The 16,109-nt window shown below is 31.4% G+C and overlaps 1 protein-coding gene across 3 annotated transcripts in view; it reads left to right on the top strand.

The window, feature by feature from the left end:
- Positions 1 to 16,109, top strand: part of LOC130443129 (homeotic protein antennapedia-like) — a 442,038-nt gene that overhangs the window by 337,297 nt on the left and 88,632 nt on the right. The window contains exon 1 of one of the 3 annotated variants that reach the window (XM_056777610.1): positions 8,687 to 9,048. The exons of the other annotated variants lie outside the window; for them this stretch is intronic. The gene's annotated coding sequence lies outside the window, so the exon portion shown is untranslated. Of the gene's footprint in view, positions 1 to 8,686; positions 9,049 to 16,109 lie in introns of those variants that run through there. 3 annotated transcript variants of the gene reach the window in all.

Below are 16,109 nucleotides of genomic sequence, written 5' to 3'. Positions count from 1 at the left end.
TGTGGCCCGATAATGCCTAGCAAAAAAAGAAACTCGCAAAAAAATGGCAGCCAATATTATTGGATTTGTCTGATATATCAAATATGTATAAAAAGGAAGACGCAGAAATGCACAATGATAAGTCAATTAAAACTTCAAAAGCGATGGCATGGCTTTGTGAAGAAACAGCCAATACCGAAATTTAACCAAGTGTACACGTAAACGTTTCCATCTCCATATTTAGCTGAATGTGAATTTAGTGCTGTAAATGATTTACTGGTAAAAAAAAAGGCAGGGACCTCGCTAAATTTAGAATACTAAATTATTACAGAAGATATCTTTAATAAAATTTTGAATTTGTAAATTTTCATTACATGTTTTGAAAATTTGCTTACTTACTTACTTACTTACTTACTGTTTCGTTTACAATTTCCTTTCTAAAACCTATTTTAATAAAGTTTCTTTAGTAAACAATTAAATTTGTTATGTGTGTTACATAGGGGGGAGGGATAAGAATTTTTGTATAGCTTGAATGAGGCATGAAATTGATGAAAACTTGGCCAGACTTGGAGCCACTCAACCGATGATGGTCTCGGAACTTGCAGAGGTAATTCCTTAGCGGCGTATTAAGGAACACCTAAAAAAGAAAGTATCCTGGCATCGGTCATATAGTTGAGGCCACAAAAACAATGTCGATGAAAGACTACAGCGAAAGTCTGTTAAGGAAAGATTAAGGAATAAAGGAAGATCGATGATCCGGAGTGCACTTTTTGGAATAAAGATCGACCCAGTGGCAAAGCTTTGCCGTTAGGCCAGCTACGCCCAAAGGATCCCTAATTATGGATAACCTCCCTAAGGCGAAATTACACAAGCAATTAGCACCGACTCCGTTCTCAATTATGTGATAAAATTTGATTTCTTTCCACTTTCCATAACAAATTATGAAAAAAGATAATTAATTCATATATTATCTAACAGCTATCGTTCTAATTCACGGTACTCGGAACATCCTGTAAAGAATAGATAACAGAACAATATCCTATCTTTAGGTTCATTCACTAAGCTGATCAATTAATAATTCAAAAATAATCTTTGCTATTATCTATTCGATGTTGTCAGTTAAATTATAACATGAAATATAACCTTGAATGTTTTAGCGTATTTATTTCAATGTCGTACGAAGCAAGCTTGGAAACAAGGAAAATGCTGTACTAAAGTAGACAGAAAATTACGTTTCGAAGAAAACATTTTTCAGTATGTTAGTAATTTGAATCGAATCAATTAGATCTAAGTAAAATATGAAAGTAGTCAATAAATAAATGAGACGGGCAGTTGACTGGTAATATAATAAATTAGGTAAAATATGACTATAATAGAAGAGTTGATCTACTGTTCACAATGTTTTCAATTGTACATATCATTTATGCTATGCTGAGATTGTAGTACATAATTGAACAGAAAAATTTTTCAACTTCGAGGGAAGTTGAAGAGAAGAAAGCTGCAAGAAGATATATGTGATGAATATATGATGTTGTATCCAGCTATCTTCAAGGAAAACTACATTTATTAATATTTAGATAATTGCGAGAGTCACTCAGAATATTAAGGAATGTTTAGAAGGGCGCATAGAGGGAAGCTATTCCTCTCCTACTCGACTCGGCTCACTCATTAAATTAGTTGAGCGAAAATTACAGGCATATTCAGGAGACAATGAAGACCGTGGCTAAAGTTCCAGTTGATATCTATAGCTTTTGCCAGGAAGTCGTTGGATCACCTTCTTGCAATTGAGAAAGTGACGATAGGAAGCTGCGAGACGTTAGCTAGTGTTATTTAAAACCGAAACTAATGGACGTAAATCTCTGGAAGGTAGTGAGGTTGATTGAGACAGCTAGTATGGTAAACACTGCGAGGTAGCACAATAAATCTTTTTGGTCAAAATATTGACGAAGCCTGATCGTCACTAAATCGTACTAAATCCGCACAACTTCATAGAACATGTTTTATAAAAGGGAGCATCATAAGATGAGTTGTTCATTAATTCATAGAGTATAGAAACAAAAGCCTGTAGAGGAGATAAAAATATCAACGCATCTCATCATGGAAGACCAAAACCGAAAATGCTTTAAATTCCCTCGAAATATAGTGCAAATACAGCAATATATATACTCCAATTCATATAATTTTATAATTTGAATGAATCAATAATCTTTCACCAAAGCAGTAGCGTTCAACAAAAGAAATAGAAATTCTAGAAAGGAATATAACTTTTATCTAAGTACATATAAACCCGGGATACTACTAGATGTAACTCAGTTTTTTGAGCATTTGTTTTCTGTTGAAGAATTGAAATAATTGGTAAAACAGTTTTTGTGGTTAATTTGATCTCAAGATTGGTTATGATGCACCCTTTCCATAACACTCAAATAATCCAGAATCAATATGCGTTAGATAAATTTTTGTCATTCTCCTTAGCACTTCAATGAAAGTATGAAAGTATTAAATTAATTGCAAAAAATTGAAGTTAATAACATTTTGATCAATATGTTTGTTTTTCATTCTGCGCGCGATCCTTTTGTTGTCTCCCTCCAACAATGTAAAACATGTTCATTTAATAAACAAACGGGTTTTTATATCGAAAATGCCGGTACCACTTTAGAGCAAATTATAGGAAAAAAGAACAAAAAAAATTTTTCAAATGGATTTTATTGATTCTATGATATCTTTGTCGAATGTTTCTTCTATCTAATTCCAAGGAAACAAAAAATTTGGAGACGAGTTTCTCTATAAATTGAGTTGTCGGAATGGGTCGCAATTACGCAAATCGTGGGATTGTAAATACCGACTTGAGTTGTGTAGAGTAGTTTACTATAATTTGTCGTGATCGCGAGCTGGGACAAGTAAAATTACTCAAGTCTGTGTGGTCCACATTAATCCGCACGGGCTAAAACACCGCTTAGGTTTATATTTTATGGTCCAATAGCCACCGAACAATAAAATTATTGGAAGTTATTACTGAGAATTAAGGTTTTAAAGTACGATAAAGTGATAATTGTTTGGTAAACGATTTTTTTCTGTCTAGTATATTATAATTAGCATATAAAAACCGTGAGTTTTGATGGGAATACTAGTATTTAAATTGGGATAAAATAAAGCCATAGAAATAGTTTTATACAATTTAGAACAAGTTGAAAATAAATCTACATATATACTGTGTCTGCGGATATGTGATATGTAAATTCTCTATTTACATTTTTTGAGAGTCCTGCTTGTTAAAGACTGATTCCTAATTTGATTCTAGTTTTAGGAAATCAGTTGTTTCGAATCTCTATACCAAACTATAAAATTAATGTACAAATAATTATACGAATTAATGTCAGAAATCATTTGAATCGCAAATAACTTTTCCTAACCAAATGCAAATTTGAAATATTTGAATTGAACTAGAAAAATCCAATGAGAGAGGAAAAAATACTTCCATTAAATTTAGTAGCCCTGTAATTCAGAAATAAATAAATGATGTTCATGTATTTTCAACAATTTCATTATTTTAGCATATAGTAGACATTCGCAAAATAAAAAAAAATATGAGTAAATTTCACAATTGCGCATAACATTGCTGGAAAAACAGAGAATGAAGTACGACATTGATTCATCGTCATAATGAGTGTTAATTTCTGTCATTCAAAAATGTATCTGTTGTTGGTCCTGTATATACATGGAGTTTAGAAATTCATGCGACAAAATTCAGGAGTTGATTGTTGGTGGTTACTAAGACTGAGTTAATATTTTTTTCTCTAAAATTTCAGTAAAGCTAAAAACTTGAAGCTCTGTCATTTTCGTGCAATCGCAAAGGACTATCTACGGGTATTTTATTAATATTTTCAAGAAGAAGTTTTATGAAATAGAATTATAACTTGAAATTTCTGTTTCATTTAAAAATATTTTTTATTCTCAAATTGTTATCCCAAAACCAATAGCTGTAGAGAAAAAGATAGACATCATAATTTATAATGTTTTTAATAAGTTGAGTGGAAAACAGTAAAGATATGTAGTTAGCCCTTTGCGAGTGCATGGAAGTAACAGAATTTCAAGTAACCACCTTTTAAGGGTGATATCTCGGAAAGTGGTATGGTGAAGAAATTTTGTTAAAGAAAGGACCTATGTTATACGAGCAATCATCTCCTGAATTTTTTTCGCATGAATTTAGAAATACATCTATTTCAAGTAATTCCAATTGTAATTTTTACCGTTAATGTTAACAAGTTACTTCATTATAATTTACATTAATATCAACTGTTTCAATTATTTTATTTGATTTCTTTCGAAGTACTACATTTGAATGTGTGTTTTTTTAAATAAGTGTCATAAATATATTTGGATGCAGACAATAGCCCTAATAAAAGTAGAAATTTATTTCAATTTCTTAAAAAGGCATAATAATTTATTTTAACTATATAGTTTGTTAATTCACATTGGATATTCATCATTCCTTTATTATTTGCTAGCTTTTGAAAAAAAGTATTGACTATTGTAAATTTTGATTCCTGCCAATAAATTAAGTTTTAAGCTCCCACGTATTACAGTATGAAACAATAATAATAACATTTGTAACACAATTAAAATATAAATGAAATCGTTACCAAAATCGAATCTCCAAGAGGATGTAAACCATTTTAACCACACCCAAATGTAAAATGGTAATTCAATTAAATATAAGCAAAAGGAAATCATTACCAATCATGTTTTGATCTTGGGATCGTAAAAATTAATTTGGTGAAAGTATAGAGGTACATTGATTAACCACCTATATATTATATACTAGAATATTTTTTTAAAACGCAAAATGTGGTAAATAGGAACACTTTTTTGTGTCTTAAGTAATATATTTTGTTTCAAAATTGATTGAAAAATACACCAATTTAAGTGTACATCCCCTCTATTATATATTTACTGGTTGTTTGGTTTTAAGTTGTAGATTCTGAAAAATAAAATAAAATGTTACTGTTCCCAATTAACTTACAGTAGGGGTGAATATTTGTGTATTTAAAAAATATGTGGGTGTGAATAGGAACGGTTTGAAATACATAATAAATAACAGAAATTGCCGTAGACCATGTATCATGTATCATGTATCATGTACCATTTATCACGAGGATAAATTAGATAACATATATTCTAAAATATAACGCTTATCTAGTGAGAAAAAAAAGATTCAATAAACGGTGTAAATAATTGATAAATGTAACAAAGCCCAAGAACCTAGCAGATTCAGATGCTCCAATTCGCTCTTCCAACTTCAATACAACTTCATTAAGGATATTAAAAGCATCCTCTTTAGTTGGGATAAACCTATCAGTTTCCTCGATTTTTTCGTGAAAAAAATAACTAAATGTATCCCTCGTTATCAGGTTTTTCAGGCCCCAAAATATGCTACTACTCCGTTATTAAGGGATCAATTTAAATTGTGGCCAGTCTAGTCCATAGGAATTGTTTCCCATTAGTTCTTCATATAAATTTTAGAAGTAAATAAATTGAACAGTGGTGTAATTTACAATTACCAAAAATTAAAATATTTTATTTAGCCCGCATATAAATAATTGAACACAGAGCATTTAAGGACTTTCTGAAGAGAGATTCGTGCTTAAATCATTAAAAGCTTATCTTATTAAAAAGAACGATAACCATAATTGAAAAAGGTGGAGATCAACTTAGTTCATTCTAAAGATAAACGAAATAAATAAAAAAACTCGATGTATAAAAAACATATCAATATTCAATTCAATTAGAAAAACGTTGCTAATTTTTTTTTATTTTTTAGTTTTGCCATAGAACTTTTATTCATATTTAACTTTTTGTTGTACTTTTTTTAAGTTTTTTAAGACAATATACTGATGAAAATTGCTTTTGCTTTTAATAAAAAAGTGATTATTTCTTACGCCTGATCGTCAAATTTGTATGATTGTAGTTAGTGTGCTAAGTACTTACTTAAAAACGTTTAAAACAATGGGTCAGTCCGCACATCACAAAAAAATCCGTGATTTGTTTTTTGACAGTATAAATGTTTCATCGACAGAAATTCATGGACAGATAAGTAAAATACATAACGCAAATGATATGAATAGCAGCAAAATACGTAAGTAGGTGAAATCTTCTCAGGACTGACGGCATTCATGACGGCTGTCTGTGACGATGATGATGTCGTTAACGTCTTGGGCGGAAGATTCGTGTAAACCGGCAATTAACAATTTCAGCTTTTGCATCGGAATTGCCAAATATGCTTAGACCATTTCTGCGTTAAATCCTTTCTGCAAAGTTGAAACTTTGCAAATTGTGCGCACGTTGTATCAAGATTTAAAACGCTAGCCGATGAAATGGCATCACACAATATATCCAGTCACAGGATATATTGTCGAGGAGACAAGATCAACATGCAAGGTTAGGGTAACTATGTTTTGAGATGAACACGATCTAGACAGTCGAGTTTAAACAGCAAGCTACAACAAAATTGTAAACATTCATTGCTCATTTGTTGCTGCATTAACATTCCAGGACCCATTGTGCTATTAGTATATATTGTCATCCCAACGTGCAGTCCACCCTTTGCTTGGCAAGCCGTCCACCACAGATAATGAAGAGTAGTTTAAGATTGATTTCTCCTCGCAGGCGACAGAAGTGCACGAATAAGCTATGTAAGTTATCCATATTGTAGGTACTCACTACCTCATTAAATAATTCAAGAATTGTATTTAATTCGAATATTATAAATTAAATCACACAGATGGTTCGAAAACATGAAAACCACAATAGATTTATGTAGCATTGATGATGAAGTCGTGGATTTTCAAGTTAAAGAATCCTTATCAAAAAAATTAAATACAGAATTCATGTTTCTAGGGAATATAAAAACCTGTAGTACTTTATCCACCCTAACCTATCACTCCACCTTTTACTCCACTAAATCACTACGACCACTAAAGACCATAACTTGGTTATTGCGCATTGTAAATATGACTGTTGATATAATAGTAATAAACAGTGTTTTCTTGTAAAATTTAATTTTCAAATGTAAGATGCAAACTTTGCACTTTATAAACTTTCTTTCCACACTTAATACTCACACACTGGACACTTTGTTAAATTTAATGCATTCTCTAATACAAGTACTCATGTTTACCCTTATTCAATAAAGCCAGGACTTGGTCCACCATCGCCTGAATGTTCTTGTCTGTCCATCAGACCCCAAAAGCAAGGTAGCAGCCTATATATTTATTGTCAGTGATGCACTGACCTCTTTTTTCTTGTTTATTTTACCTACCTTTGTTATTTTCATTTTTAAACCGCAAACAAATATTTAATATAATGTGAGGCTAGGTACTATTACTCATTTAATTTTGATTAGTGGCCACCATGATGCAATGGCATAAGACTTGCAATAATTGTACAGATGCATGAAATTATTGAATTGTCAATGGCTCTTGATAATTTTAAATTGATATGATCGTTTAAAGTGATGAGAAAAAGAATCTACGCTAACTTGGTGAACCTCACGACAATAATGATACTTATTTATAACATTATTGTATTGTCATATGGCTCTGTCAAGTGCAGAATTTTGGATTATCTAATCGTTGATAATAGTAAAAATTCAAAGACTTTGTTATAAGTATTTTATTCTAGGTTTTCTTGTAATGCTAATAGTGAGACTTCATAAAATGATTGTATTGAAAGCGATCCTTTGTAACTTTTTATTTTATTACAAATTTATCCTATGTTTAGAAGGAGGAAAATAGAGTTCAAACTCAGTTCCAAATATAGAATATAATATACTACGGGAGAAGCCAATATGAAGCCTATAATTAACAAACAATTGAAAAAATATGAATGTAGCGATAAGTAGAAAATCACATTTTTTTTTATGAAATAAAGTACCTCTAATTTCGTTAAAATATTCAAGTAAGTAAATGGGAATTCTAATATGAAATTTTTACAACACTAGCAAAAAATAACTGCTTATTAGGGAACGATAATATTCAAATTATTAGTATATCTATTATACATTCAAATATTTACTGATAAAACAAAAACACGAATTTAAATTAACGGTTTCGCAATGAAATTCGGTCTCAGTAGACAATAACTTGGTTGTACATAATTTATTTGGATACAATAGTTCAATAAATGATTTTGCATTTCGCACATTATATTTTAGATTTATCCTGTCTCAATGTAATTTGCATGATAGTTGAATAATACCAAAACAGTAGATACAAATTATGCATTCGTTATGGTAAGGTTACAATTTTTTTAAATTTATTGCAGGCCATAACAAAAATAGTTTTTTTGTTCCAAATTCTTTACGAGCGGCTATACATCATAATGAAATGTAAGGATATAACGAGAAACACACACAACGTTGCTTAATAAAAGATTTCTATCAGTGTACCTACGCGCTGACCGTATAGGTAGGTAAATGTTTTACGAATTATGATGCCAGTGTTAGAAAATAAGGGTAGGAGGCTTTGAATAACAGTCGGCATGACAACTAACATTGGACCGCGTGAGCGCTAGATAAAGATAAACATTCAATCACGTTAGTGTTAGAGAAGGAGGGATGAAGACCGTGCGTGCGCTCCGTATAGTGATGTCTGAAACGCTGACAGCCTGCCAGTACTATTACAATCCATTCAACCAATCCGCGTTTAGGTTCACTGTGCAAACCGTCTGTAGACCGATAGAAACCTACTAGTCGCACTTTTCAATTTTTGACAGTTCGGTTTCGAATCGCGTAAGTGTTTGTTTTATGTTTTATTTTAGCGCGATTATCGCGAATTAATGTACGACACTCGCGCGGAAATTGTCACCTCCTTTTTTCAAGTGAGTGTAATATATTAAGTGATGTGGATAATTAACATTCTCTCGGACTTTTTAAGATTTCGTTACAAGGTAAACCGAAAAAGAAATTCCTCAAATTTTGTGCACTGTGTGTGGTCCAATGATAGTTTTAAGAGGAATTTTAATACGATGGTTAATTGACACGTTAAAACCGAGGTATAATGTGTAACGGAAGAGGTATGCTTTAATCGGTTACGCTTTAATGTATCCCTATTGTGATGGAGAAAGAACTTCAAGGGATACGCTGCATAATATTTTATCAAACTGGTTTGCCAATTCGATTTACTGTAGATAATAACTTACTGAGAAACGTTTAGAGTTTGATTATTTTCACCTAATATCTTGATTAAAATGCAAAATTAAATTAGTTCAGCCCCCAGAATAATATTTGTTTAGTTGTCTCATAGTAATAGAGTTTCTCATTGTTGGCAAGCAATGGAGTAACAGATCGTAAATTATTTTCAGGGTATTAATCACTCGAGAAAAAATTGACATCAAATGTTGAGACGTGGAAAAAATTTTTCAAATACTATTTAAGAGAACTAAGTGAAGTGCATTTTGTCTGTTGAGTTGAGGTCCACAAAGTCAACTGAATATTTTTATATATATTACGTTTTGATGTTTATTTTCCAAAATTTTTTATGTTCATGTCCTGCTTAGAAGTTTAGTTTCCACACTTTCATCATACTACCCAAACTTTATACCTAGCCAAAGAACGATTAAAAAATGAAGAAGCTTTAACCCTCCTCTTTAACAGCCATTAATTATGAAAATTGAAATTTTCCTAAATGAATGCGTTATGTTTAGTCTTCTTAGTTATGGTCTCTTGTATATGTGTGAGATAGTTTGTAATCCAGTTACTAGCATTCTTACATGTGAATTTGTTATTTATTCCTAAGCCATCTCACCGTGCAGTGTATGGCTATTTCTTTGGGGGTCATGTCATAAACTTTGTTCTCCATGTCTTTATATTTTCCGTTTGCTCTTTTATTTTCTCCCATTTCATTCCCTTTATCTCAGATTTTCAATCGATGATTTTCTTTTTTCTCCTCTGTAATGTTTACGCTATTCTGGATTCGAATGTTTTTTTTTGGTATTCTGTTTTCAAACATCCGGCATATATGTCCAAACCACCTCAATAGTGCTCAATCTTATTTGTATCTTTAGTATTCTTCTAAGTATATATTTTTCTAATGAATATCATTTCCATTGCTTTTATACGGTCTACTTGATTTTGATTTAATGTCCATGCCCCACAGGTTTTTTTTGATTCTTTTTTTTTTCTAAAGAATGATGCTTGCATTCTTTTAAATATTGTATCTACTTTTACTATTATTTCATTTATTTCCTGCTCTAGCTTATCATTCCTTTCTATTATTGCATCTAGATATCTAAATCTTTTACAATGTACTTTATCTTCTCTTGCTTTTATCATGCCTTTAATTGTGTTTGAATTCAATTTCATATCAATTTTATTCATTTCTGTATTTAATATTTCCATATTGTGCGTAGATCTTCTTCCGATCGATCTAGCTACCAATACCATATCATCTGCGAACTCCGTTATATATATGTTGATTTCATACTCCAAGCTTCTTTGTAAAATTTTTAGATCTGACTCCATGCTCTTTTCATTGTTTTATCTATTATTATTGTTTGCTTGTATTTCATTGTCATAATAATCATCTTAAGTATATTCTCTTTTCATTTGATCAAAGGCTTTCTTAAAATCTATAAAACATGATGAATCACCTCATTTTTATTTATCAATTTCTCACTTGTTGGTCTAATAGTGAAGTCCTTTGTGCTTCTTCCACATCTAAAGTCTGTTCAATCTTATTTCTTATTTTTTTCTCAATTATTCTAGTCACTATTTTTGCTGGTATGCTTGTTATTGATATAGCGAGGTAGTTTTTATAATTTCTTTTGTTTAGTAATACTGTTGATTCATTTATTTCCTTTTTATCTATATATTTGATCATTTAACTAGCTTTATCATCTCTCTCTGACGCATTTCCTAGCTTTCCTCACTTTGTATTTTACATTACATTTTAAACTTATTAATACTAATTGTTGCTTATTTTTGTTTATTTTTCCCAAAACGTTCGCAATTTTCTAAATTCTAAGTATCGTCTATTGAACTCCCATAATCACTGCTAGTACGCACTCACAAATTTCAGCTATTGACAAGTTATTAGATAATAACAACAAAACCTAAGTAATTTTTTTAATATAAGCAATACGAACTAAATCAATTAGCAATTGAAGTATTAAATTGTTTGTTTTTTAAGTATTCTCTTCTTTCACGTCAGTGAAATGAATAATTTCGCCTTTTACATACAGAAAATTTAAGGATTATTCTGTATTAATCAACAGGATAATTCTGACCACAGTACGAACAGGATTACTGTTCAAGGAATAGGTCCTATTCGCATTCGCATTCTACATAACAATTATCAGTCTGCTTCGTTATTAACGCTTTCCGAATCATCCATCTTAAGTACTCCTTGAATGGATCTGTATCTTCATACTGGTTTACTATACCTAAAAAAATGTTGATGGTTGTTAAAAATTAAATCCAAATTTAATAACGACTAGAGGATATTTCGAATGATACTCAGGCATGAAAAAGCGCCATTGCATGCTTTTAGTTAATGTTAATTGAGAAATGAATATGTTTTTTGTAGTCAAAACGAGATAAATTAATTTTATTTGGGAATAAAGGTATCTAAGTAGAGGTTATCTCAAATATATGATATATGTGTCTAATGTGAAATTTTCAATATGAAGGTTCAAATGTATGTATTTATGTGAAAATTATATAATAATTATTCCTGCAATTATTGTAATGGACTGGAATTATTCGTATTAAGCCGGTACTACTCTATACGTGCAATGCTTGACACATTGAACGCTGACATGAATGGATGCTCATGGAGTGGTCATAGTGCGCATGCCATTCGGCGAAAGTTTTGCTTCCAACGTTGGCATTGGAACTTTAATCAAAGTCAGTTTTTTTTGTTCGCGTAAAAGAAGTACCCAGCATTGGAATGAAGTTGAAACATACACTTGTGGTACACATGTATGCTATACTGTGTGCTACACACACTTGTTTTCCTCTTGCGTGTGAATAATAAGTTTGGATGTATGTATGAAAAACGGAAGTTGCCCGAATCATCCAGTTTATTTTAAAAGAATTTATATCTGTTTTTATTTCGTTAGGTAAATTTCATTCTTCAATTGTATTCAAATACGTTTATACAATACACAAAATTTACGTCAGTATTTAAGATAGATTTTTCATACTCTTCTATGTTTGTATGTATACAATTGTATTGTCTTCTTCAGATAGGATGGGTCGAAGTGATTATCTTCTTATTTATTCTTCAGTGCTGCGTTCAGCCTTCCTCCAATTCTCCGCCAACGTTGGAAGGTGAATGTTGGCGCAAACGTTAGATCCATCGTGTGTTTGCAGCACTACATCCTGCAATGTTCAGCAGGAATGTTCGTGTAGTGCTGATCTGAATTAGATGTGATTTAAATTGCAAATTAATGTTCAATTCTAATTAAAATAATCAACATGAATTGATGGATAGAATTATTGAGAGATTATTTATGGACCAAAAATCGTACTTTCGTTTAAACTACTCGTTGTTTCAATATAAATTGAAAAAATCAAATGTGGATTCTATTGATTTGATACATTATTTTCTTGTTACGTGCAAACTCTGCATAAGAATAAAATAACGTTTTTAACTGCACATGAAAACTGATAGCGGTTACCTATTTACAATGAAAATAGTGAAGTTTAATAAAAATATATCTGGTCCTTCGAGCCGGATATGTTTGTGCGTTTTTAATCTCGCGCCGTTCCAGATGTTGAAATATTATTTTTACTTGTTAATTATACAAACTTTGACTAGAGTGGTTGTCTTATTGGAACAACAACAAAAATCATATTTCAATGTTAGGGCCGTGGCGAGTTAAAAGTGCACAAACTGTATCTATTAATAACAAAAAACGTAATTTTTACTGGAAATAACTCCATATTTTCCTAAGAATTTCACTCCATCCCATCGTAACCATTCGTTGGATGAGGATTGTCTTGCAAATTTGAGGGTTTTTACATATTTTGTTCATACCAGTGCTTGAAATGTTTGCATGTTTTATTTATATTAGTGCTTAAAATGTTTTTCAAAGTTTCGAACTTGGTAGAGGATATTGTTGTTTTGCGATATACTTTTCAATGCTGCAGAATCATTTGCTCGTTTTTTTATAGGAATAAACAACTCCAATAATATAACAAAATTCGCTGGAAAATCAAAATTATTCACTAAATGTGATAATAATTACGAGGGTTGTCTGAAAAGTTTCTGATCTCAAACTGAAGAAGTCAAAAATTATGAATATAAGCTGGGAAATAAATTTGCGCTTGCGCTTGATGAGAGATCTCACTCTAATTTCAGCCATTATGGACGCTTAATTTCTATTTAACAATTGTTTAAGTGAGATGTTGTGAAGATTTATCAAAAATCAGAAAAATTAATTATCAAACTGTCATTAAATATTTGTTTCTGAAAGCCAATACACAACGCAAATAGAAGAGGAGCTAGACACTATGTACAAAGACTCTGCACCATCATTCATGACAGTAAAATTTTGTGCAACTGAATTCATACATGTTCGTATCAGCTTGTTTGACAACGAGCGATGGCCAATAACTGTGACAACCAGTGATGTCATCGAAACAGTTCACCAAATGATACTAGTCCATTGTTTAAGATTGGAGAAAATATTTATTGATGCGGCTTAAGCGAACGGGTCGGTCTCTTTGCCTTGATTCATAATTAATTCATAAATTCATAAATAAATCTGGATACACTACGACATTCCTGTAACGTAAAAACAGTCAAGATTGACGATTGGAAATAATGGACTAGTTCCGAAAAAGCCAAAAACAATTTAATTGGTTGGAGAAGCCATTGCGACCAATTCACGAATTGGTTCACCGCTCTCAGTATTCACCAGATCTGCAACTTTGCCCTGTTTCTTAATCTCAAAGTTCCACTTGCAGAAAAACATTTTCATGAGATGAAGAAGTTTCTGTATAGGTAAACGAGTATTTTGAGAACGGCAACTATTATTTGGAAAGCTGGACTATTAAAAAAAAAAGTTTATGGAAAACATGATCTTAGAAAATTACCACATTAGTGATCTTATTGAAAGAAGAAATTTCTGCTGGAAATTACTTGGAATAAATCTAGGAATTGATAACGATATTTCTAATAGCGATAGAGTAACAAAGACATTTTGCTAATCATTATAAATAAACCTCTATAGAGGTACATAGTAATATAGGTATTTGAAATAAGTTCGGAAGTGATTTCGGAAAATAATGTCACTGTTTCATTAGAAGAAAGCTTTAAATATGGAGATTTGAATTATTCATTCATTGAGGGTCAACGAAAAGCTTGGAGATAAAACTTTTTGTAGAATGATTCAATTCTTAGTTCCACGATGTGTGTTTAAAGGTATCAATCTTTACATTGGTGTTATTCTTTGTTATGCGATGAGTAAATTTTTTCGAAATCTTTTTCGTTTGATTTAATAGCACATTCCCAGTGGTATTTCTTCTTCCTGTAGCAATCTTGGAGGTTAGTAGATTGCCAAATCTATGTCATCGAACCTAATCCTTTAAACGGCGTAACGAAAGTCGCATCAAAAAAACATCAAAATGTGCCACCATCATAAACAAGTGGGAGAAAAGGACGAAAACAGAAATATAGATTAGGAAAATGCAGTTCAGAAATAATGGAATACATTTCTCATGTTACTAATTGGAACCAATAAGTACTTTCATCAAGCAAGGACCTATGAATTACCACTGTCCATCGTCAAAGGCTGCGGTACTTACATTCACTGCTAAAACCAGAAGAGGTTTGATACACAGATGAAGTCATTGCTAAACACTCACACAATATATCTATAGGTCAAAGAGTTAACAAAGTCGATTCTCCGTCTTTACACTCACCTAATCTGATCTGATTGGTTACCAATTTGGATTATTTCTGTTAACATTGGATCAACTGTATCCTCGATTGATATCAAATCCCTACCCCGGTTAAACTATATGGTAAAAAGTAGAACTGAACAAGTTCGTGAATGAGATTAATTCGCCCAATATTGTATTGACTCACTCCGAATAATTTTGTTAGCATTTTTATTCTAATCGCGACAGTTCTATTTCTAATGCGCCTCCCACGTCCACTTTATTTCCCAGTGGATTTGCAGTGGTATGATTTTATTTATTACAGATTACCAGCATACTTTCCGATTTTCGAATAATATTTTTTAACTTTCCTGAGCCATGCTCACTTTATACTTGAATGACGACGAAATACTGAAAAGCAGGCCTAATCGTTATAGATATAGAAATTATTTTTATTCAAATAAAAGATATGCATAATAAGATCCACTTAATTATCTGCTTGGTTTTCAAGATAATCATTTTGTTTTGTTTTCGGTGACCTACCCTGTATAGTTTCAAACTATATTTTTAATTTATATTTTTCAAAAAGAAGCTGTGAATATCAATCAACGCTGTGAGGAAAATTCGATTCGGAAGTAGTACATACAAATTGCGTTGTATTCACAAATTCCAACAACCTTCGTTGCCTATGTATAAAATGAATTCGTATAAGATGAAAGTTGAAAACTGTTAAAACGATACAGGCCGAATTCACTCATGTAGTGCAATAAATATACACTCGAGCACTGCCCCATGTTTTTGTCACTGGTAGTACGGGGTCTAACAAATTGATTGTAAATGTCCTTTGAGAATTCACAAACAACACCGCCATGCTTTACATGATGATAATGGCAATTGATAATGTGTAATGCTAAATTGCATCTAATTAATTTCTCTGGCACCCTACAAATTTATACGGACGCTGACAGGTCGGTTTCCTATATGGAAATTCTTTCCGTTTAGATTTTCCACTAAAATATTTCATGAAACAAATTAATAACATTTTTAAAATATTCTCTTTTATATTAATATTAATATATTTATATTGTGTTGTATTTTATTAAAACCATCTTTGATGATAAAATAAGGACAATTAAATAAACAAAATAATGAAGCTGGAAATGACAACTGATGAACGTTACTCCAATTTCAAATCCATCCTAGCTGCAAATCTGTTGTTACATAATGATGTAAAAATGTATTTTGCGAA

This window comes from Diorhabda sublineata, chromosome 4 (genome assembly GCF_026230105.1).
Source record: "Diorhabda sublineata isolate icDioSubl1.1 chromosome 4, icDioSubl1.1, whole genome shotgun sequence".
Taxonomy (NCBI): Eukaryota; Metazoa; Arthropoda; class Insecta; order Coleoptera; family Chrysomelidae; genus Diorhabda; species Diorhabda sublineata.
Note: the sequence above shows the minus strand (reverse complement) of the source record. Positions and strands in the feature narration are given on the sequence as shown.